The sequence below is a fragment of the Suncus etruscus genome, chromosome 7 (assembly GCF_024139225.1).
Source record: "Suncus etruscus isolate mSunEtr1 chromosome 7, mSunEtr1.pri.cur, whole genome shotgun sequence".
Lineage (NCBI taxonomy): Eukaryota > Metazoa > Chordata > Mammalia > Eulipotyphla > Soricidae > Suncus > Suncus etruscus.
The window spans coordinates 55,883,693-55,905,890 of NC_064854.1; the positions used below are offsets into that span (position 1 = coordinate 55,883,693).

The 22,198-nt window shown below is 45.3% G+C and overlaps 1 protein-coding gene and 1 non-coding gene across 4 annotated transcripts in view; one reads left to right on the plus strand and one right to left on the minus strand.

Moving 5' to 3' along the window:
- The window catches only part of RALGPS2 (Ral GEF with PH domain and SH3 binding motif 2), a 443,748-nt gene that overhangs the window by 277,247 nt on the left and 144,303 nt on the right, over positions 1-22,198 (minus strand). The gene's annotated exons all lie outside the window — the stretch shown is intronic.
- On the plus strand, positions 18,555-18,694 carry LOC126014665 (small nucleolar RNA SNORA61). Its single transcript, XR_007497669.1, has one exon. It is a non-coding gene; the product is annotated as a small nucleolar RNA SNORA61 (small nucleolar RNA).

The window sequence follows — 22,198 nt, forward strand, 5'->3', positions numbered from 1 at the left end:
CAGAAGGTTCTTTAGAGGCTACCGAAAACATTCTGGAAGGATAATCTCCACAGACAATGACCCTGCCCAGTTAGAGTGAATGTGCTTCCACCCAGGGACTGCTTAGATGTGTGTGAGTAAAGTCGAATCAGTATAAGGCAAACTTGAAGGCAACCACTCAGCTAACAATATTCATAAACAGAATGGCTAGAAGTACCAAGCATGGCCCCTTGCATTGAAAATCCCAGTGGACTGAAACCCCAACTTTCCTAGGAACATGTCTAAGCCTGACTCCATGATGCACAACTGCTTTACCTAGAAACACTTGGACCAACACCAGTGGTACCAAGCAGCTCAGGGTCCCCCCTATCACGCACTCATTGAAAGTGCACACAGCCTGTGAGCAGATTCACATACTTCACACCTTGCACAAAGCTACTGTACCCTGGCTGGCGTTGGCTCTCTCTCTCTCTCTCTCTCTCTCTCTCTCTCTCTCTCTCTCTCTCTCTCTCTCTCTCTCTCTCTCTCTCTCTCTCTCACACACACACACACACACACACACACACAAACCCCCCCCCCCCCCCACTGGCCTCAGCATCACCCTGGGGAGGGGGGCAGAGGGCCTTCACCTATTGGGCATGTGAAAGTTTCTGGATATGCATGGCTGGCCAGGTGACAGCCGCGCCCCACTCTTTGTTAGAGCAGAGCAGAAACCCCCATCTCGTTCTATCCACAGCCGGCGGAGGTGGTGGCGGCATTAGCTTCCAGACACAAACCCAACTTGACAGCAGTCAACTCAAACATAGCTACATCATGCCTCATGCCTCCATTGGGGGAAAGAAAAAAAAAAGAAAGGCTAAAGTGGACTAACAAAGTGGGGGGTCATGCTGTCACAGGCAGGCAGTGCAGACAGCACAGGGTTAAGGGAAGCCGCGCAGCCTACCGTACCCAGAAATGCCAGCAGGCTCTTCTCCTCTTCTGTGCTACTATCCAGCCATTCGGCCACATCACCCGGGGACAGAGTCATCCTCCAGCCAGAAAACTTTTCCATAAAGGGCACCAACACCGAGGGCCAGGGCGGGGACACAGAGGCGCCAAGCCCCAGTTTGTTGGGGGCTGCACACTTAAGACTGCAGGCAAGCTGGAAAGCTGAGAGAGCCTCCGTGATCCGCCCCTCCACTGCCTTGTCTGTGGCATCGGTCTGATACAACAGGGGGAGGGGAAGGAGCCCAGAGGGTTAAACAGCAAGAGAGGAGCAGGGAGAGAGAGGGGCGCCAGGGCACAACTGAACAACAATCTCTGTTTAATGACCGGAGGAAGCCGAGAGGGAAAATAAAGCAGAAGGATGCTCAAAGGCAGAGGAACTGGCTCCCGCACCTCTGGCTCCCACACAATAGCTCATCAGTTAAGTAAAGCAGAACGGCAAAGGAAAACAAAGGCAGAACAAAGTCAGCCTTGGTTCAGGATGGTGCTGGGAATGAAGGGTGCCCGATTTCCTTCATCCCCGCCCAGCAGTGAAGCCCCTACCCCAGGTGGGTCTAGCCCCAGGAGGGCAGGGCAGGTTGCTGGCTGAGTAGGAAGGGGGTGGGAGGGGGGGAACGGACACCCCGCCTCCATCCCCCAGCTGCATTGATCGACAATAATGGGAGCTGGGACCAATGGCCAAGAGCCCATTAAGGAGATTACAGCCACTTCATTGGGATCCAGCTGCTGGTCGGAACTTGGGGGCAAATCTGGGCTTGCTAGTCAATAGCTCAGGCTCTTAGTAAGGAAAACGTGTGTGTGTGTGTGTGTGTGTGTGTGTGTGTGTGTGTGTGAAGGAAGAGAGTGAAGTATAAGGAGGGTATATGAGTGTATAAAGAGGTATAAGGTAAGTATATATGTAAAAAGGAAGACTAAAGAAAGGAGAGTGTGTAAGAAAAAAGAAGAGAGAATAAAGGAAAAGGGTGTAAATGCACAAAGAATGAAGGTGTGAAAGTGTGTAAGAGTGTAAATGAAAAAAGGGTGAATGTCGGGGTGGAGAAATAGCATATAGCATGGAGGTAAGGCGTTTGCCTAGCATGCAGAAGGATGGTGGCTCGAATCCCGGCATCCCATATGGTCCCCTTGTGCCTGCCAGGGGCGATTTCTGAGCATAGAGCCAGGAGTAACCCCTGAGCACTGCCGGTTGTGACCTCCAAAACCAACCCCACCCCGCCCCACCAAAAAGAAAAGGGTGAATGTGTAGAGACAGAAGATGTGAGTGTAACAAAAGAGTGCAGAGGGTGAGGGTGTGTATGTGTAAGGAAAGGTCCAGTGAGTAGAAGGTGTGAGTATATAAACATAGGTGGGAGTATGTGGAGGAGGTTTAAGTGTGTGTGAAAAAAGAGGGTGTGTACAGGACAATGTGTGTGAAGGAGGGTGTCTGTGTCAGAGGGTGTGTGTTCCACTTGTGAGTGGAAATGTGGAAGCAGCTGGAGGCAGGATCTGAAAGGAGGGAGTCAGCTGTGTGTGTATGACTGTAAAGACCATCCTTCGGGTCACAGTGACACAATTACTGGCCTCTGGTAGGCCACACAGCTGGGTTGTGGCTTATACCCCCGTCCTCACGCCCTACAGAAGCAGATTTTGCTTGAGCCACACTATGTTGCCTAGCGGGGACACTCAAGCAGCAGAGGTGTCCTGGGGACCCCAAAGTCTCAGGGGCCAAGCATCCTGGGTCAATGTCATAAGAAGTAAAAGTGCAACCACAATAATCACAGAACCTGAGTCATGAGATACCTCCTCATTCCCAAAACAAAAGGGAGGATAAAGGGAAAAACTGGACATATGATGCCAGAACAGTTATTATAGTGATAAGTTGCTTGGGAAGATAGAAAGCAAGGAAAAAAGGTATTAGACATTGATTCCACGTTAAAGCTGTATTTTATAATAGCAAATAATGATACTAGAAAGGAGAGACGAATGTATCTAGAAGAGATTTTCTCAAACAGGTTAGATGTAATAAAAAAAATGCTGTGGTTATCTTTTTGGAAAGGTGTAGTAAAGGTGAAAGTGTGGGGCATTATGCAATGCCATGGAGCAAATCCAAGATCCTGCAAACAAAGTATGTGGTCCTTTTCTCTGAGCCATCTTACCAGGTTACCCCAATTTTTTTGTTTGGGTTTGTATTATTTGTGAGCGTGTGGGGGGTATATCCAGTAATGCTCTGAGGTCATCCCTGGCTCTCAAGAATCACTCCTTGGCAGTGCTAGGGGACCTTATGGGATGCCAGGGATCAAACCTGGGTTAGCCATATGTAGGCAAGAGCCCTCCCCCACTATACCATCTCTCAGGCCCTCACAAACTTTTCTTTTCCTTTTTTTTTTTTTTGGTTTTTTGGGCCACACTCGGCGATGCTCAGGGGTTACTCCTGGCTGTCTGCTCAGAAATAGCTCCTGGCAGGCACGGGGGGACCATATGGGACACCGGGATTCGAACCAACCACGTTTGGTCCTGGATCGGTTGCTTGCAAGGCAAACACTGCTGTGCTATCTCTCTGGGCCCCCAAACTTTTCTTTAATATATATATATATATAATATAATAAATATATATATATATTTTTTTTTTTTGGTTTTTTGGTTTTTGGGTCACACCCAGCAGCGCTCAGGAATTACGCCTGGCTCTACACTCAGAAATCACCCCTGGCAAGCTCAGGGGACCATATGGGATGCCAGGATTCAAACCATCGTCCTTCTGCATAAAAGGCCTTACCTCCATGCTATCTCTCCAGCCCCTAATATTGTTTTCTATTTTTCGAACTGAAGCAAGATAGTATTTGCTGAACAAAACTTGCTTAGAAAGATATAAGGAGAGACAGAGGAAAAATGTAAAGTGTAAAAGAGATCACAGGTTTCCACAGAGTGGAAATAAGCAAGCAAAGAAACAGAGACAAGCATATGAGATACATGTTCAAGGGAGAATATGGGCTTGAAGAGCAAGTCATTTTCTATTTTTATCTAAACTATAAAACATTACAGAAAATAACGGAACATAAGTGTCGAGTTTAGTGAATGTAATACCACCACTGAAGAATGAAAGCCTTGGGGAGAGGGGCTGGAGTGGTGGCGCAAGCGATAGGGCGTTTGCCTTGCATGTGCTAACCTAGGACAGACCATGATTTGATTCCCCAGCGCCCCATATGGTCCCCCAAGCCAGGAGCAATTTCAAGCCAGGAGTAACCCAAGCGTCACCAGGTGTGCCCCCCAACCAAAAAAAAAGCTTTGAGGCTGAAGCAGTAACACAGCAGGTAGGGTGTTTGCTTTACATGTGGTAGACCTGGGTTCAATCCCTGGTAACCCATAGGGTCCTCTGACCTGCCAGGAGTAATTGCTGAATACAGAGCTCAGAGTAACCCTTGAGCACCACTGGGTGTAACAAAACAAAACAAACAAAAGAATGAAAGTCTGGCCACAAAACCTAAATCTCAAAATTCTCATGCTGATACAATTCCCTCTAGCATAGAGGTAATTTCCATTTGCATTATGGCGCTGTGTTTAGGGCTTAATCCTGGATCTGACCCCACAGAGGGCCAAATTTGGTGCCTAAGATTGAATTGAAGTGGGCCACATGCAAAATAACCTTAATTCCTGTCCTTTGTCTCCAGCCCTCATAAGTCTATTCTGTTGTACCAAAAAGTAGAGCTTCATAGAAAGTTGACAGTTGATAGTAAGCCCTTCCAACTTCTATTTCTTCTAGGGCTTTTTAATTATTTATGGATCTTTGCATAGTCACAGAAATTTTATAATGGATCTATAAAAGTTTCTCTTCAAAACTTCACTGAGATTTCAGAGGATGGAGAGAGGAAAGCATCAGAAAGTTACCCAATATTTGAATTCCAGGCATACAAATAGTAAATTTCTTTCAATTACTCTTTAATTTCCTGTAATAAAGTTTTGTGGGGGACTTTTTTTGGTCATTTTGCACACGTTAGTTATTTCTAGGCAATGACTCTTTCATTTCCATAAATAGTAATCTTTTTCAAAGATCCATCCCCAGTTAGTTGATGATAGGCAGACATGGAATTGATTTTTGTTCACGGATCTTATATCTAGAAGTCTTGCCAAATTCAGTATCTATAAACACTGGGTGGGATAAGTGGTTTTACTAAACAAACTACTAAGTCATCTGCAATTCATCAAGCTGCATGCTTGCAACTCCTCCCCTTTCTCTGCTAAGGCCTTCAGGACAGTGTTTGCAGCCTGTGTGGAAATAAGCCTGGATATATGGCTGCACCTTATTTAACAGGAAAATCTTTTGATACTTGTTGAAAATTATTATTTTGGGGGCTGGAGAGACAGCAAAGTAGTAGGGCATTTGCCTTGCATGCGGCCGACCTGGGACGAACCTGGGTTCGATTCTCGGCATCCCATATGATCCAGGAGTGATTTCTGAGTGCAGAGCCAGGAGTTACCACTGAGTGCCACCAGGAGTGGCCCCCCTAAACACCCCCCCAAAAGATAATTATTACTTTTTTGGGTAGAAAACCTTTCATAAGAACAAGGAAGTTATTTTCTATTCCTGTCCTGCCAAGAGTTACACATGAATAGGCGTTTAAAGTGGATCAAATGTGGTGACCATCAAATGTGATGATTTTTTTTTTGGGGGGGGGCCATACCCAGCGGTGCTCAGGGGTTACTCCTGGCTATCTGCTCAGAAATAGCTCCTGGCAGGCACGTGAGACCATATGGGACACCGGGATTGGAACCAATCACCTTAGGTCCTGCTTGCAAGGCAAACTCCACTGTGCTATCTCTCCGGCCCCCAACATGTGATGATTTCCCCTTCTGTCTATTACTAATGAATTACACATTTCATTAAAAAAATTTTTTTTTGGTTTTTGGGCCACACCCGGCAGTGCTCAGGGGTTACTCCTGGCTGTCTGCTCAGAAATAGCTCCTGGCAGGCACAGGGGACCATATGGGACAACGGGATTCGAACCAACCACCTTAGGTCCTGGATCGGCTGCTTGCAAGGCAAACGCCGCTGTGCTATCTCTCCGGGCCCGTTATATTTCTTAAATATTAAATCAACTTCAAATCAAAGTTATAAGCCCAGCTTTACCATAATGCATTATTCTATTTGCTAATATCGTGTGAGGATCTAGGTATTGTGTTACCAAATAAACCTGCCCTAATTTTTGCCCTTTCAAGCCACGCTGTCAGGTGGTATAAATACAGCATTAGCCCTACAGAATAAGCTGGTGCATAGCATTTTACTTTTTCAAGAGACTTTATGTAACTTAAAATATTACCTTTATTCAATTTTGTAAAGTCTATTTAAGCAAAATCCTCTGGGCTTAGACATTTAATGTGCCTTGTGGGGAAGATTTTTTCCTCCAGGTTCCATTTCTACAATAGTAATGAGTATTGTGAAGCATTACTGTATCCTGTATCCGTTTTACCCAAGCTGAATTTTTATACCAATTTTCCTATTTCGTATCATTTTAAAATTTGCCCTCCACTAAGTGCTTAACAACATGACGAAACCCTCATCCATCTGAATCCCCCCTTCACAGCTCTTCTGCTTATCACCCTACCTGGATGATCTCTGTCCCCTAACCATCACTCAGATGAGGCGAGTTTGTGAAGAAAAGGAGTCACCACTGTTCTTTGAAATGAGCTCAGTGTGCCTGACATGAATCTCTGAGACTGAAACCTTCTGTGGCACAGAATGGGTCTGAGCTCTTCTATTCTGGACAGGGCTCCGTGGGGGGACAAGACCTTCATCCAACACCCCCAGCATTCCCAAGTACTGAGAAGACTCTGATCTGTGGCTTGTAGAAGCAACATTGTGGTGACCATTGGGTCCAGGTCTTGTTCGCATTTCTACAGGTCTGAAAAGTGGGAGCAGCACTGCTAATGTCCTAGTTCAGCCTTGGTCAGAAACTGTCCACTCATGCCCCAGTGGGTTGGCATGAACATTCCCATCAGTGGTGCAGGCAGAGCCCTCTGTCTGGAACCATGTCTCACTTCACATAGGCTGATAGCTCTAGGATTCTGTTCTAGTGTGGATCTGTGTTTCCCTGATGATTCACAGAGCAGAGCATCTTTTTTTTTTAATTTAGCAAACAATGATGAAATTTTTATTTATTTATTTTTAATAAATATCTTTAAACACCTGTGATTACAAACATAATTGCAGTTGGGTCTTCAGACATAAATAAGAACAACCCCCTTCACCAGTGCAACCTTCCCATCACCAATGTGGGGAGATGGCAATGCAAGTCTTTCATTTCCCACACAGGTGGAGGAGCTCACTCTAGCAGAAGGTGAACACTGAAACAAATGATTCTCTGTCGAGTGGAAAATGCAACATAGCCAAGAAGAGGATGACATGGAAAAGTTGGAACAAAGCTTCTCTTTTGGAACACAAGTGTGAGTGTGGGGCATAAACCACAACACTTATAGCAATAAAACAGTCCTGCCCTGGATGCTTTCTCCTTATTAATTAACCATTTTAAAAATACAATTTGTGCCATCTTCACAGTAAGATGTGTTTCAGAGAAAAAGTAGTAAATAATTGGTTCTTTTCCTTAAAAGAAAGGAAACAAAGAGAGAAAAGAAAGATAAAAAAAAAAAAAAAGACCTGGTTGGTATTAAATACTCCTTCATTTAGTAACAAACAACACGCACACACACACCAAAACCCCTGGAAAAAAGTGGTATCATTAAGGGCTGACCTTGCTTTGCACAGCCAACCCAGTTTCAATCTCCAAGCTTACTAGGAATAAATCTTCAGAACCAGGAGTAAGCCCTGAGCTTACTTAAACAAAAAAACAAATGAAAAAATTTACCCTTGAATGGCTCAATGTCATAATTATTCACTGAACCACCAAGGTTATAAATCTAGCAACTGAATAAAAAGTAACTGAAATAGGTTTCCAAATCCCAGTAACTAGCTGTGTGAATTGGTTAGGAGTTGGGTTTTTAGGAGTTGGGTGATGATGGGATCAGAAGATAGGTAAGGTTTATTGCTTTGTGGAACTGCTGTTGGCATTTCACAGGAACTCCTAAGTGGAGAGGAAATGCCCTCAAAGAAACTCACCATAAATGCAAGCAAAATTTTATGATAAAACTTTAGGGCCCGGAGAAATAGCAAGCAGCTGATCCAGGACCAAAAGGTGGTTGGTTCGAAATCCCGTTGTCCCATATGGTCCCCCATGCCTGCCAGGAGCTATTTCTGAGCAGACAGCCAGGAGTAACCCCTGAGCAATGCCGGGAGGGAGGGAGGAGGGAAGGAGGGAAGGAGGGAAGGAAGAGAGGAGGGAAGGAAGAGAGGAGGGAAGGAAGGAGAAAAGGAGGGAGGGAAGGAAAGGAGGAAGGGAGGGAGGAAGGAGGGAGGAGGGAAGCGAGGGAGAAAGGGACGGAAGTGACGGAAAGGAAGGAGGAGGAAGGAAGGAAGGAAGAAGGAGAGGACAGGGAAGGAAGGAAAGAAGGAAGGAAGGAAGGAAGAAGGATGGAAGGAAGGAAGGAAGAAGGAAGGAAGGAAGGAAGGAGGAAGGAAGGAAGGAAGGAAGAAGGGACGAAGGAAGGAAGGAACTTCCCATTTATGGGGAAATAAAGACAAGCACCACTAGTAGCAGCCACTAGGGGGCGAGAACTTCCAAATACTGTAATAAGGAACCACCGCCACCCATGGGCCACCAGGCTGCTGAGGTTACCCAAGACCAGCGGGTGGTGGAGCCACTGGGACTGGGACTGGGACTGGGACGGTGGGTTGGGTGGGGGTGGGGCACAAGGGCACAAGAGGATACCACTGTGTTCAAAGTAATCGCTGACTGTTTTAGGGATAAGGGCTCCTTTTACAACACAGAGCATTCGCTGCCCTTAAGTCCTTACCCATGACCTGTCTTGTTTTCAAAGATTTCTCCTCAAGAGCTGGAGCCTACAGGAGGGAGGGCATCTGCCTTGCCTGAGTCTGACCCAAGTTCAATCCCCAGCATCCCATCTGTCTCCCAATCCCTGCCAGGAGTGATCTCTGAACACAGAACCAGGAGTAAGCCCTGACATCACCAGGAATAGCTCATAAAACAACCCACAACCCCACCCCAAATTTCACCAGGATAGAAACAGAATTATATCCAAAATGAGTGAAGCCACAGTGGAGAAGGAGAAATAACAGCTCCTATAATGAGATAAAATTTTGATCAACTATAACCAAATTTTTATGCCATAACTGAAGAACTCTTACACTTTAGAATTTTTTTTTCACCCACCCCTACTCTTTAGAAATTTAAATCTACTTACATGCATCATTTCGTTTGGGGACCACACCCAGAGGTGCTCTGGGATTATTCCTAGAGGAGCGTGGGGGACTCTAAGTTTCCAGGGACTGGATCTGCAGCCCTTCATCTTTATAAACAATCATATATTTAGAAATATAGTTTCAAGATACTAAGGGGAAATCCTGAGCAGTGAAAACACTAGTCAGCAGAAAATGACTGTTTCTATCTTCCCAGCATTCCTTTTTCTTTTTCTTTCTTTCTTTCTTTTTTTTTTTTTTTTTTTGGTTTTTGGTTTTTGGGTCACACCCAGCAGTGCTCAGGGGTTACTTTTGGCTCTATGCTCAAAAATCACTCCCGGCAGGCTCGGGGGACCATATGAGATGCCGGAATTCAAACCACTGTCCTTCTGCATGTAAGGCAAAACACCTTACCTCTATGTTATCTCTCCAGCCCCAGCACTCCTTTTTCTAAACTTTAGTGCACAAAACAAGTGAGGTCAGTGGAAACCAGGACTAGATTAGGTGTCCTGATGGTTTTAGGCTGGGACAATACTAGGGCTGGAGGCTCCCACATGCCACATCAGGGCTCCTTCGAGTTCCAGCCTGCCAGAAAGTGGGGCAGCTCTACTCACCCACTGTAGGCTTCCAGTAGACAAGCAGGCCTCTGTCGCCTCTTGGGCCAGGTAATGCTAATCATTTGGTTTCTAAGAGCCCATAGCCATAGTGGAGACTGCTTCTTCTGCTCACAGGCCAGCCTATACAAACTTTACCTTTATTTATTCTTTAGGATGTTCATGGTTTTGCACTCAGGGAGCATTCTTAGCAGTGCATGGGGTGTGGCCCAAAATATATCAAAACAAAACTGAAGTAGAATTAGGGAGGGATAGAAATATATTAAAGATTAGACACTAGTGCCATGCATTCAGCCAACCACCAATCAATTCCCAGCATGCATGAGGCTATGGTTCCTTGGAGCACCTTACCCACAGATTCGAGCCCTGAGCTCTGAGGCAGGTACAGCTCCCTAAGCAGCACTGCCAGGTATTGCTCAAAAAGTAGGGGCTAGGGGAAGCAACCCCTGCATTATAACATCACTAAGGTTTTTTGGACCTGTGGTGCCTGAGGATCACTATGTATATAACACAAATAGTGAAAATCCATCTAAAAGAATTTTAGATACAAATAATCAAAACAAGCCCTAGAATGCACTATTCTTTAAAGGAAAACAACAGAAGAATTGGAGAAGTATGGATGGAAGGCATTTGTGTTACACACAGCTGACCTGGATTCCATCTCTAGACAGCCCCATTGTGGTCCCCCTGAACGCTCATTCAGAAACCATATATACATAAGTAAAGATAAACATGTAGACTAGTGAGCTTTCCTTTATCTAAGAAAACAGACTTCTACCTCCCTGATCCAGGGCAAGCATCCAAGTAAACACCTCAATATCAGCATGCTCATTCTATCAAAGTGGAATGAGCCAATCTGGTCGTCTCTCAGACTTAAACTTCCCACATGCTGATCTATTAAAGCTCTACCTTACCATCCACTGGCAGCAGGCACCACAAACACTTCCTAGGGTGAACAAACGAACAAAGCTCTCACTGAAACTGTCCTGACTGCTGACTATAGATCCAACACTGCTGAAACTTCTCCAAATAAAGTTTATCGTGTGCCACAAGAGTCAAGAGAGACAGCTGCCAGTCTGACCCGATGTTCGATACTAGTTGCCTCCCCCCCAAAGCTATATTTCGTTCCCAAGTTATCTGAAACCCTAGTAGCAATCTGACCTTGAAAGGGATCCAGAGTAGATACACTTTCAAACCATTTTAACAAGTGAGTGAAGCAGTGTGGCTGTTTTGTGAGGCTCATTCCCCCTTTCATTTGTCTGAGTTTCTGAGTGTGGGGGGGTCCTTTTCAGGCTGGGTTTGTTTTAGAATGCCAACGTCCCCCCCTTGACACTTCTATTTCTTGACAACTCACAGGAAAAGCGACTTACCAATTCCTTTCTTGAAGCCAACAGTCACGAAGGTAAAACAAACAAGCCACTACATTCCAGTAAACAGAAAAGCAGTCGCACTCCCTTCAAGTGGACCACATGCCTTCGGAACGCTGGCGAGGAAGCCCAGAGCATTCTTACCTGGGGTTTGCATTCTGCGCTGTTTCGCTGGGTGTCTTTAACATGATCTTTTCAGCATGCCTGTCAGAAGCTCAGAACATTCCAAGGACGAAGCTCGCCCCTGCTCTCTCCAACTCTCCCTAGCTTCGGCTGTGCCTCAGACAGTTTGGAATGCAGAAAAGCCAGCACCAATGCCAGGCAAACTCAATCCTTTCTTTCCCCGGGTTCTCTTGCTGGAGAGCATTAAACAATAGCCACCCCTCCTGACTCACCCCCGCGCGAGGCACAGGCAGGCTCTGACCTCGGCAGCCCTAGGATTTGCCAAACAGGTCATTCATCTGTTCCAAGGGGTGGGAGGGTAGAAGGAGGGTTGCGACCAGGGAGTTTAAAGAGAATTTTTTTTTAAAGTCAGCAATTTCGAAAGCTGTCCTGTGTTAGGGGTAGAGAATCACATATATTTCAGAGATGCTCGTTTTTAACATGCATATACCAAATTAAAATAGAACTTTTCAAAGTACAGAAACTCAGTATTTATAGTTAATAGAGATAAACATGTTTGCATATAATGTATGTATCCATATGTAATTCTGTTTTGTTTTTGAGTCACACCTAGGTCGTGCCCAGAGCTTAGCAAACCTGGCGTCTACATTCAGGGAATCACTCATGGTGGGACTCAGAGAAACCATATGGGACTGGCGGGGATCCAAAACCAGGTCAGCTGCATGCAAGGCAATCACTCTACCTCTGTACTATTTATTCCTTTGGTCTGTATGTATAATCTTTGAATACACAGATTTATCTTATAAATGCAAGTCCCTAGAACCATCTTAAATGGTCACAGTGGATCAGTCGTCTAAATTTAGAAAAACATTTTCCTAAGACACTTGTTTGTCTTTTTGCGGGTTACACCTAACAAGCTACTCAAAAATTACTCCTGGCTCTGCTCTCAGAAATCACTCCTGACTTACTGGCTTGGGAGACCATATGGGATGTTTGGGATTGAACCTGGGTCAGCCATGTGCAAGACAAACACCCTACCTCGCTGTGCTATTGCTCCAAGCCCACATAAAACAGTTTTATTTTTTTAACTTGATTGATTTTTGGGCCACAACCGGTGGTGCTAAGGGGTTACCCTGCCTTTGCAGTCAGAAATCGCTCCTGGCTAGCTGGGGGACCATATGGGATGCCAGGAATCGAACCAAGTCCCTTGTGGGTTGGCTTCATGCAAGGCAAATGCCCTACCACTCTTTGGCCCCTCTAAGACACTTTTTAAGTCCTGGTCATATTCATTTGAAAATCGTGATCAAACTTCATTTTAGAAAGTGACTGCCTCTAAACCTTCACCGAAATATACTGAAAGCAGTGCTAGGGAGACGGTGCAAAGGGCCAGAGCAAATGCTCTACATACCACTGATATTGTTGGTCACCTGAGCACCCTTGGGAGTGAGCCTTGAGTAGTCCCTAAGCATCTGCAAGTGCAGGCTCCTCAGTCCCACTCTCTATTAAAGATGCGGTGAAAAGATAATCATTGTTCATGGTGGTTTTTATTTGTTTTAAAATCAGTCACATTTCTAAATGTTAGCCTTTTTTATTCTGCAAGAAAAGATAGGTGATGCTGCATTGGCGGGCAGCAAAGAGCCCAGGACTCTGCATTGGTGCCAAGTGACCCCCATCCTTCCCCCCCACTCATTACAGGCTGAGGGACTGGCTCACATAAAAAGTGCATGAGCTGCCTGCCCTGGGCCCAGTTGGCAGGGAAACCGAGGGAGCATGCACACCTTTTCTCTGCTACACACAAACATGTGGGTTCACTTTTTTTTTCTTTTTGGTTTTTGGGTCACACCCAGCAGTGCTCAGGGTTACTCACTGGCTCTGCGCTCAGAAATCACTCCTGGCAGGCTTGGGGGACATATGGGATGCCAGGATTCGAACACTGTCTTTCTGCATGTAAGGCAATGCCTTACCTCCATGCTATCTCTCCGGCCTCATGGGTTCCATTCTAACAATGGTCTAGCTCACACACAGAAACTGGCTGTGTTCTATGCAAACATATGTATGTATCCAGACCAACACATAGTGCTCAACTTTTCATGCTTTTTCTCCTCAAATCTCAGTGACTTAACTCCAAGTATCTTTTATTCTCTTCTGATTTGGTTCTGGCCATGAGGCTTCCTCTTTCCAGAATCCTAGTTTGCTCTTCATGCCTGTGTCCCCTTTGAACATGTGTCTCTTTCCTTTCTTGTTTTTCAAGCCTGTGTCCTCTCTTGAATTCCACTCCTTAAGCCCCATTCACATCGAAGTAAATTTCACTCAATCAAAACCATCTTTTTTTTTTTTTATTTTATTTTATTTTTTGTTTTGTTTTTGGGTCACACTCGGCTTTGCTCAGGGTTACTCCTGGCTCTACACTCAAAAACCACCCCGGCAGGCTCGGGGGATCATATGGGATGCCGGGATTCAAACCACCGTCCTTCTGCATGGAAGGCAAATGCTCTACCTCCATGCTATCTCTCCGGTCCCCAATCAAAATTATCTTGCTTTGTTAAAAAGAAAATGATTCTGAGTTCTCTGACCCTGTGTTTCTCTCTGCCCCTTTCTGTGGTTTTCAGAAATGACCTAGTAAGTCCTGCTGTAAGAGCCTCAGGGAGGACTGAGGTGCAAGGATTTAAAGAACCAGCTCTGCATATGGCTGGAGCAGGCTTTGAACCCTTACTTTTTCTTTTTTTTCTTTTTTTTTTTTTTTGGTTTTTGGGCCACACCCGGCGTTGCTCAGGGTTACTCCTGCCCTTAGATCCTGCTCAGAAATAGCTCCTGGCAGGCACAGGGGACCATATGGGACCAACCACCATTGGTCCTGGATCGGACCTGCTTGCAAGGCAAACAATGCTGTGCTATTCACAATAAAATACAACACTCACTCATTTCACTTACTCCCCGAATAGAATCTCAGACAAGGCATGAACCGCAGTACAACCCAGAGAATTAAGAGACTAAATACCCAAACCCACATGCTGCCTGACACAGAGGAACAAGCCCCAAAGAGCAAGATGGCCTTACCTATAATGTATGTTTTATATATATATATATATATGTGTGTGTGTGTGTGTGTGTATGTGTGTATGTTATATATATGTATGTTATATATATGTTATATAAATCATGTATATATGTATGTGTGTTATATATAAAGTGAGTCTAATTATAGTTATATATAAAGCAAAAAAAGAAAAAAGATGGCCTTACCATGTCTATCTCTTGGAATTGACCCACCAACAGTGCGAGTCACACTGACATTTTCTGAGTACTTCCAGGACACAGGTCATGAATATCATCATTCTAGCCCCAAATAGGGTGAAGGTGATATACCTCAGTTCCAATGCAGGAACATTAATTTTAGTCCTTAAAGGGCAGGGCAGCAGCTTTATGGAGAGGTGACTGTTCATTCCTGGAGATCCTGGGGTGAAGCTAGTTTCACTCACAATGAAGAGTACCCCCAATGGTCATGATGCCACCACTGCCAGTGGGAAGTTTTCTTCCAAAACTGGCTATTCTGCTCACCACCTTCAAGTTCCTGGCTTCCAAATTTGAACTGATATAAGTGAGGGAGAGCTAGGAAGACAGTGTGATACTAAATATTCAGACCCCAGAGGAAGGCAGCCTGGCACTTAGTGTGGCCATGGGGAACCATGGTTGTAGGGAACTGGTGTGCATGAGCCCCACAATTGTTTTCAGTTATGAGTTCATCGAACATTACACTTGTAAAATGATAACAGTTCCGGTGACCCTGCCCTCAGACTAGAAAGGTGACTTTGGCACCAAGAAGAGATGATCATAAGCAAGAAACTTCAAAACCAGCCATCTAGGAGCTTCTGAAAACCTGAGAGCTCAGAAACCAAGCTAGCTGCACCTAATCAAATGTGACTCAAGCATTGACTGTATTTCTGGTCAAATTCACAAACTGTCCCCAAAGCCCCTGAGACCTATCTTCCCTTTTTGGAACATGAGGCCAGCAGGGGAGCAGGAACACAGTATCCTTTCAGCCTGCCTGCTCCTCAACAGATTGGCCTGCCCACTGCATTCTTGGCCGAGTTCAGAGGAGAAAAGGCAATCATTGTTGGTCATCAGAATGACAAACCCCAACTGCACCCACATTCTCAGAAATGCAACCAAAATGCTCTGTGGGCATAGACACACTTGTCTCTCAGCAAAAATAAAAAATCCAGGATAAAGATTAGAGATCTGTTCATTGGGCAGTTAGTGAAGTGCTTAGCACATACAAACAAGTGACAGCCAAGCATTAGAGTTTGAGCCTTGCTCATTCTTCCAGGTAAGATGATTTCACAGACTGTTCCTGATATGGAAATGAGATGACCAGGGTGGAGGCTTGACAGGATTGGCAGAAAGCTCGCTCACCTTTCTATATCTTTCCACTTGAGAACCCCTCAGGGAAGAGCCAATTTTTTTTTTTTTTTTTTTTTTGGTTTTTGGGCCACACCCATTTGACGCTCAGGGGTTACTCCTGGCTATGTGCTCAGAAATCGCCCCTGGCTTGGGGGGACCATATGGGACGCCGGGGGATCGAACCGCGGTCCTTCCTTGGCTAGCGCTTGCAAGGCAGACACCTTACCTCCAGCGCCACCTACCCGGCCCCCAATTTTTTTTTAAAGGAGAAATGAGACCAATCTTGGAAAGTGTGAGCAAATATTTTTAAATTTTCTTTTGTTACCTATATAAGACAGGTGGGATGGGGAAATGACTCAAAGCACCAACGCATAGGTTCTGTATGTAGAAGGCCCAGGTCCTTCCTGGACACCACCTGCTCCCCAAAGCACTGCTGGGAGTATGCTCGAGCACCAAACCAAGAGTTGCCCTGTTAGCACTACTGCTGAAAGTGCCTACCATAGGAAGCAAATAGTAAAAGCTTGGGAATGGAGCGGTGGCACAGGGCATACGGTGTGTGCCTTGCCCACACTAACCTAGGACAAACCGCGGTTTGATCCCCTGGCGTCCCATATGGTCCCCCAAGCCAGGAGCGATTTCTGAGCACACAGCCAGGAGTAACCCCTGAGCATCACCAGGTGTGGCCCAAAAACCAAAAACCAAAAAAAAAAAAAGGTAAAAGGTAAAAGCTTAGACTATAGTAATGAAGGTCACACTATCAATTCAGGGGTGGCGAACAGGATTTTACCCTCACTCAAAATGGCAAAATGCAATATGTATTTATTATATTATTGTTAAAATTATATGCTTTTGTGTGAGTGTTTGTCTGTTTTGGCAGGTCACTGTGTGGTGTGGCTCTCTGACTCTCACAGTTTAAAATTTTGGCTCTTTGTGTCGAACTCGTTCGCCACCCCTGCACTATCATGGACAGGGGTGGGGGAATCATTAATGATTAAAAGCATTTGGGGGCACAAAACAAAACAAAATTCTCAATTTGCTTAGACATGGACATGTCTGGCAGTGGTTCTTCTCTTGTAAAAAGAGAGCTGAGTGGTATTTTTATCTTTCAAAACTCAATTTTGTTTTGTTTTGGGCCATACCTGTGATGTTCAGGGGCTTCTCCTGGGTCTACACACAGGAATCACTCCTAGAGGTGCTCAGGGACCATACAGGATGCCAAGTTTCAAACCCACATTAGCCACGTGCAAGGCAAGCACCCTCCCCACTGTTCTATACCTCCAGCCCCTCAATGCTCAAATTTTGTTTTTGTTTTTGTTTTTGGGCCACACTCGGTGATGCTCAAGGGTTATTCCTGGCTTTGTGCTCAGAAATTGCTCCTGGCTTGGGGGACCATATGGGACGCCAGGGGATCAATCTGCCTTCCATTCTAGGTTAGCAGCATGCAAGGCAAACACCCTACCGCTTTCACCACAGCTCTGGCCCCTCAATGCTCAACTTTTTTCTGTGACTTTAAATTTATATATTCAGCCCACTTTTCTTAGAATGCAGCTCAAAATCAAGCCCTGAGGCATGTGTAAGCCCTCACTAAGGACATTGTACAAGGACTGGCTTTCCATAAATAACACAGCAGCACAGGTGAGTGTGTGTGGGGAGTCCCCACAGGCCACCATCATGACCCAGGCCACACAGACAGGGACTCTGGGCAGCAAGTAGGAGAAGCTCTCTGAATCCCTTGTAGGCCTCCTCTCAGAGGGGTATAAGGAAAGGAAGAGGCCTGAGCAAGTTCCAGACAGAAGACTTCTTGGGAGAGCCAAGGGAGTGAAGCCCCTTGAAAGTGTAGACTGAGAGTTCGTGAATGAGGCCCGACTGAACCCGCTTCTGCCTGGGGTGGGGTGGGTCTTCTTCTCAGTCTCCTGCATGGTAGAGTAGGGGACTGTTTTTTCTCTCTTCTCCTCCTTCTCTTGTTCACCGACCTTACCAAGCAGTGCAGGCCACTGCCCCAACCCAACAATTGTAGCTGGGGGTAAGCCTGCTCTGCAGTACCTAGGGATCTAAAGGTCACACTAAGCTCTTTTTCTCTGAGAACAATACACAGAGTTTCCCAGAGAACATTTCCACTGGGTTTTCTGATAAGTTCACCAAACTGGAACATGTTCTATGCCCAGGACCTGAGAGGCAGCTCTTGACTGGGAAATGAGGTTTTGGACAAACGTATACACCATGCCAACAGCCGTGGCCCAAACTCCTTAGTCGGAGTTGGCATGGCATCTCTGCTCAGCTGAGTTTATTTTTATTTTATAATTTATTTTTTTAAACTATTTATTTATCGGTTTGGGGGCCATACCCAGTGGCGCTCAGGAGTTATTGCTGGCTCTGCACTCAGAAATTGCCCCGGCACACTGGGGGACCATACGGGATGCCAGGAATCAAACCGAGTCCCTCCTGGGTTGGCCGCATGCAAGGCTGTTTAAACATTCTACTGCTGGCTATCTCTCCAGTCCCAGCTCAGCTAGTTTAAAAGGCAAAAGAGGTTAAGTGAGGGGCAGGGGGATGCTCTCAGCTCTGGAGTGTGTGTTCTCAGGACCCAGAGAGAGAATGTGTGTCCCTGTGCTCCACTCAAGAGCTGCTTCTTAGTTTTGCTCTTCCATTTTTAGCCTAGCTCATAGTAAATAAACCAAGGAATGTAATCAAGCCTTATCCTTTAGATAAAGGGGGTAGAGACCCAAGAGCCTACAAATGCATGCATGATCTCTGATTTTCAGAGTCAAAAGTTGGTTTTTTTTTTTTCCCTGTAAGAATGTTACTCCTACCCTCCCGCTCCCTTTCCCATCAGATCTAAACACACTGGTCTTGGTGGTCACAAGAGGAGGGATAGTAATATTGAATCTGGCCTCGCTTACTGGGCTCATAGTCTGCCATGTAAGCACATGGGCTAGTTTCAGACAAGGTGAAAAAAAAAAAGTTGGGGCTGGGCGGTGGCGCTGGAGGTAAGGTGCCTGCCTTGCCTGCGCTAGCCTAGGACGGACCGCGGTTCGATCCCCCAGTGTCCCATATGGTCCCCCAAGAAGCCAGGAGCAACTTCTGAGCGCATAGCCAGGAGTAACCCCTGAGCGTCACAGGGTGTGGCCCAAAAACCAAAAAAAAAAAAAAAAAAGTTACTCTTTAGTTAAAACCTTTAAGAATAATGGCTTAGGGGCCATAGTGATAGCAGAGCAGTAGGTTATTTGCCTTGCACACGACTAACTCAGGACAGACCTGGGTTTGATCCCTGACACCCCATATGGTCCCCTAAGCCAGGAGCGATTTCTGAGCGCATAGCCAGGAGTAACCCGAGTGTCACTGGGTGTGGCCAAAAACCAATTAGCAAACAAACAAACAAATAAGGGTTCCGAGTTCATGTTAGAACCAGGTTATCAGATGTCTAGCTTGTTATTATTACCCGGCCATATGCAGCAGTAGTATCATGTGGCATTGCTCCTGTTGATGAGCATATAAAAATGGGGACATCTTACTTGTACAAACAAGTTCTTATCTAATAGAGATAGGAACACATACATTTTTTATTGCAGCAGGGCCCCTTGCAACCTTGACATTTGGTCATAGTGACTTGGCTTAGGCTTCAGAAGATCGGACATTGGCCCATTCACACCCTGAAACCTTGGATCCCATCTATGAAATCGGCATAGTTTTCTGCATTAGCACCAGGAATCGGGACTTCTACTGGGGAAGGCCTAATGCTGCTCTGGCACTGATTTGCTCCAGAGTGAGTTCATATGACATCCAAGACTTGAAAACAGCAATAACTTACTTTCAGGGAAGGATTCCCTAGTGGTGAGATGAAACAAAAAGATGCTCCATATCACTCTTACTTCAACATAGAATCTGAGTAAAAATTAGGATCTCTACAGAAACCTGACTGTGACAACCCTGATGAAGAAGAACTTGTACTGGGACCATAAAGATAGATATTGGGGTTAGATAACTTAGTATGCCTGGAGCCTGTAGTAGGTTTTATAGCAGATGCTTCAAAAATCCCTGTTTTTAGGCCAAAGGTTTTTCCTTTCTATTTTGCTGTGCCTATGCAAAACAAAAACAAAAACAAAACAAAACAAACAAAAATATCCCAAAAAACTGCCACACACACACCCATTTTTTTCTTTTATTATTTTTTAAATGGGAGCTCCCACCTTTTTCATAGAACCTTGGGACATAGATTACTTTGTTTTACCACTTATTTCTGCATTTTTCTACAAAACTAATAAGAAATAGAAAAGAAAGGCAGGGGTCCAGGGGCCAAGTGGTCTCTGATACATTGGTGGGAAAACAATAAGGACAGAACTAAATATCCAAGCTAATGTCAACAACCTAATCAAGAGATCTAAACTTTAACAATCTAAATTTAAATGGGCCTGTTATAACTGGCAGGCCAGGGGGCAAAGGGTAGTGAGTGGTATAGGGATGCATGCTAGGTTTATTAATGGAGGGAGGTTGACACTGGTTGTGGGAATGACTCTGACTCACTGTATATCTGAAATTCAACTATTAAGGACTTTGTAGGTCCAAATGGTTTCAATCAAACAAAAAGGAAAAAAAATAATGGCATGACTTTTTTTTTTTTTTTTTTTTGGTTTTTGGGCCACACCCGGTAACGCTCAGGGGTTACTCCTGGCTATGCGCTCAGAAGTCGCTCCTGGCTTGGGGGACCATATGGGACGCCGGGGGATCGAACCGCGGTCCCGTCTCCTAGGCTAGCGCAGGTAAGGCAGGCACCTTACCTCCAGCGCCACCAACCGCCCGGCCCCCATGACTTTTTTTTTTAATAGAAAAATCTAGTCCTTATGGGACCAGAGTTGTGGCACAGCGGTAGGGCATTTGCCTTGCATGCGGCTGACCTAGGATGGACAACGATTTGATCCCATGATGTCCCATATCATCCCCCAAGCCAGGAGTGATTTCTGAGTGCATAGCCAGGGGTAACCCCTGAGCATCACTGGGTGTTGGCCCAAAAACCAAAAAGAAAAAAAGAAAAATCTAGTCCTCAAAGGAAATCTTCAATCCTTACAGAAGGAAAAGAATTGTTACTTCTACCTATTACTTCTGAACTTTCAGGGAGAGATGGACTAGAAAAAAAGACCCATTGATTCAATTCTATTCTACACCCCATGAGGGAGCAAGACCCTGCACCACTGGGGAACCTATCTGATTCCATTTTCATGGCAACTATTCTATTCCCCTCCCCCCCCCCAATTTTCTTGAGTTTCCCCACACTCTGAAGTTCTTTTCAGAAAGATTCTACAGGTGGCTGTTACCAAGAAGTCCTCAGGATTCCAGTTATCTACCATAATCCATAGTATGGTCTGTGCTGTATTACCAGGATTTCTTTTGTAGTCTGGGGGGTGCCTCTTTTCCATTTCACATTCACCATCCTGCTCACTGCCAGGAAGATCTTTGGGGGATATCTACTAAGGGGGGGGGAATATTATTTTCCTGCTTTGGTGAAAACGCAATACTGATGTGAAGCCAGGGTTAGCTGCTCCATGTTTGGGGAGGCCTCTCTGGTCCTTTCCCCAGGGAAGAAGGAGGGTTAATTTTTTTGTTTGTTTGTTTTTGAGTCACACCAGGCAGCTCTCAGAGGTTACTCCTGGCTCTATGATCAGAATCGCCCCTGAGAGGCACAGGGGACCATATGAGATTCGAACCACCGTCCTTCTGCATGAAAGGCAAACACCTTACATCAATGCTATCTCTCCGGCCCCAGGTTAATTTTTTTTATTCAAGTGCAATGACATGGTTTGGTTTTTCATTTTTCTTTTTTTTAAGTAGATAAAAATGAAGATTTCCTATCTTAGAGATTTAGGGTGCAAGATAGCAAACATTAAAAAAAAAAACACTGGCAGATAAGACGATTTTTCAATCCATGAAAAACTTCTTAAAATTTGGGGGTTGTCTTATACAGTATACGGCATTCTGAAATTTACTCCAGCTTCAGGGATGAGTGATCTGCCCCCTCTTACTGCCACATCCCATCCAGCTGCCAGGCATCATCACTCAGTCCTCTGCTTGTCCTGATTAATCTTTCAGGGCACACAGAGGAGCTGAGTTACCAAGTGCTGCATCCCATCCAGCTGCCAGGTGTCATCGCTGGTATGTGGCTTTCTGGTGCTCAGTCTTCTGTTTAGCTTTTATAGAACACAGAGGAGATGCTCTGTTTTCCTCTTGCTGTCCTATTAATCACTGCACCCCAGCCAGATGCTTTTGGAGGAGCCCTCTCTCCCTGCTCTCAATGTAGATCAGAATTAAAATCACAGCTACTCACTACAAATGACAAATGTAAAATGATTGTTGGCACTCCAAAGTCTAGCTCTATTAAGCATATACTGCTAACTTTTGAGGGTTTCTCTCTCTCTCTCTCTCTCTCTCTCTCTCTCTCTCTCTCTCTCTCTCTCTCTCTC